Source organism: Ambystoma mexicanum, chromosome 10 (genome assembly GCF_040938575.1).
Source record: "Ambystoma mexicanum isolate Mex_15411 chromosome 10, UKY_AmexF1_1, whole genome shotgun sequence".
Classification (NCBI taxonomy): Eukaryota; Metazoa; Chordata; class Amphibia; order Caudata; family Ambystomatidae; genus Ambystoma; species Ambystoma mexicanum.
Genome location: NC_090932.1, coordinates 35,156,737 through 35,159,297, shown reverse-complemented (window position 1 = coordinate 35,159,297; position 2,561 = coordinate 35,156,737). Strand labels below are relative to the sequence as shown.

Genomic DNA, 2,561 nt, shown 5'->3' with positions numbered 1-2,561 from the left:
TTCAGTAATCCACCAATGGTGGCCAGCTGGGCGTGGCTTGCGCACCCGCGGCACTGAGTGAAGCAGAGTCTCGCAGCAGTGCTGGGACGCGCTCTATCGGGGGCCGGGAGACCGGCGGGGGCTGCAGACGCTTCTAAGAGGCGGTGACAGGTGAGTGTGTGGGATGCGCACAGACTTAAACCCTGCCTGATGCGGGCGTTAGCACGGCTCCACATTTCAACAGAGCTGCTGCTCCTCCTCATGTTATCACAGCTCCTGGCAGTGAGCGTAGTTTGACATGTTATGTTACATCGTCGACTCTTCTGTGTCCTGCCCCGCATGTTATCGGCGGTGCCTACTCCTTGCTACCAAAGCCTGCAGCCCGTCATGTGGTGACCATCCTGCTGCCCCCCTCTCACCCGAGGTGGTTGGTTAGTTTGCCTAATTCTGCAGCGCCTAGAAGATTGACGGGTAACTGAGGTGTTCCCCAGCCTGTCTGTCGCTCCTATTGGCGGTTCGCTTAGCTGCTTTTATCACCTGGAACTAATTTCCCTGTATAGGGTCCCAAAGGGTCTTGTGAGTGTTCGCATCGTTCCTTCTGCTGCATGTCAACACGGTCAGTTGCTCCACATTTTCTCCTCCCAGGTGAGCTCTTTTGTTAGCATTAAGAGGGCTCTGTAGAGCTCACTGCATTTGCCCTCTCCTTGTGTTACTGCTTTTACTGTTGCTGCTCCTCATTTCATCACGTACTAAGTGCTGTTAAACGCTTCTTGGTGCTCCTCATTTCATGGCATACACGATGGTCTTTTACTCCCGCCCCCTTCCTCCGCTTGCCCTGGTTACTCCTAGTTGAACCCCCCCCCCCCCCGCACCTTTGCTGCCTGTCCCTGGTGTGTTGCAATGGTGCACATACCCTGCTGCCTGGTGCACACCGTTGCAGCACCCCCTGCCATCGTGTGCAAACCTGTTCCTGCTTTGCACGAAGGCTACAGTCACGCCTTCCGAGTGTGTCTTCATGTCTGGGCCGCCTTGTTTACTTCTGATGTGCAACGCGGGGGCGGGGAGGGGCGATATAGATGTAGTGATTGGGAGGGGGTGAGGGGATAATGCAGTCAGGCTGTCCCTGGCTTCCACTGTGCAGTGCTTGGCTACTCGGTGCGTTTTCTTGTGAACTGTCTGATACGCTACGTGCTTCTAAGCGCTTTGGGAAGTTTGTGTAGACCGGCGTTTGGTGGATGGAGAGGACTGGGGTCTGAAGTAGTTGCCACCGTGTGACCTCCTTGCACAGGATGGGGTGGGGGCACGGGTACATCAGTTATTAGCCTCGCTGCCAACGAGGGGGCGTTTATTCTTTCTCGCCGTAGCCTCGCCCTCCCAGTGAGAGGGCTGCCGATGCCATGCTGAGAGTTTTATTATCCAGGCTGTTGCCTAAACTGGGATTTGCCCAACCACGTCAGTGTGTGTGTGTGTGGGGGGTGACTAATGTCGTGCTAATAACCTAGATCGCGGTGTTAATGCACCTGTTGCAGAGATCGGTGTGCTAGTAAGTGTAACCTTCGGGTCATCCGTTGGAACTGCACCTACTTGGCATAGTAGGGTGATGGCGCTGCTTCGGAAATACCCGTCTCGTGTGGTACCCGCATACTGCTCGCAGGGCTAGTGCACTTACTGCATCGATGGAGTGTAGCGTTCTGGACATGGCTCTGCATGGCTGCACGGACAGCTCCGCCTCTTAACCTTGCAGCTTCTCGGCTGGGGGGCAGTGTAGGCACTAGGTGGCGGCTGGCTTCGTGGATGATCCGGACGTCTCCTGGTGATAAAACGCCGGGAGCTGTGCCAGGGGCAGCATTCCTCCTGCTCGGCGTCCTGGACACCGTGTTTTATTGTTCCTGTTGCAACATCCGCGCGCCAACCCCGAGTTTAGCCCGTTAACCCCTTCCTGCTGTGAAGTCTCCGCTGCTGGTGGCACGACAACACATTGGAACCTCAACCTTGGAATATTTGCAGCTGGACAGAAGGGCACGATGCCAGGGCAGGGTCCCGTTTCCCAACGACGCGGAGTTTTCATGTTTAAATGATTGCACCTGTGCACGAGGCCCCCTGGGGATCGGGGGGCCAGACGCCCCGGTTTTGCCAGAAAGGAGTCTTTCTTGGACACAAGTTCCATAGGGTTTAAGCCACACGTCGTGTGATATAGGGCTGAATAACACAGCTCCAGGGCCTGCGTGGAGAAGAGGTGCTGCCTTGAGACTGCGGGGGGGGGGGGGGGTTCAGGCGTATCATCGCTCTGTCTTCTTAATTGGATCGATACCTGTGTGCAGGCACCAGTAAGCGAGGGTAAAGACGGAGACTTCGCAGCGGTGGAGTCCTCTAAGAAGGGGACGGGGGGGTGAGGGCTGGCGGCACTTCCTTACCCTCCTCCCCGTGCCGCAACATCGCCTGGCATGTAAGTGAAACTCCAGAGTGCTGCGCTCCAGCACGGAAAGGGCGCACGCGCGGGGATGATGAAAGGCGTCCCTGTCGTCTCTCGGGTCCACGCACCCGCCCTCCTTGCACCCTCTGCGACGCTGCTGCAAGGGTTC

The 2,561-nt window shown here is 57.0% G+C and overlaps 1 protein-coding gene across 2 annotated transcripts in view; it reads left to right on the top strand.

Moving 5' to 3' along the window:
• The first annotated feature begins 29 nt into the window (after positions 1-29).
• The window catches only part of IL1RAP (interleukin 1 receptor accessory protein), a 681,332-nt gene continuing 678,800 nt past the window's right edge, over positions 30-2,561 (top strand). Inside the window, exon 1 of one of the 2 annotated variants that reach the window (XM_069617446.1) lies at positions 30-150. The gene's annotated coding sequence lies outside the window, so the exon portion shown is untranslated. Of the gene's footprint in view, positions 151-535; positions 625-2,561 lie in introns of those variants that run through there. The other variant, XM_069617447.1, reaches the window with a different exon arrangement.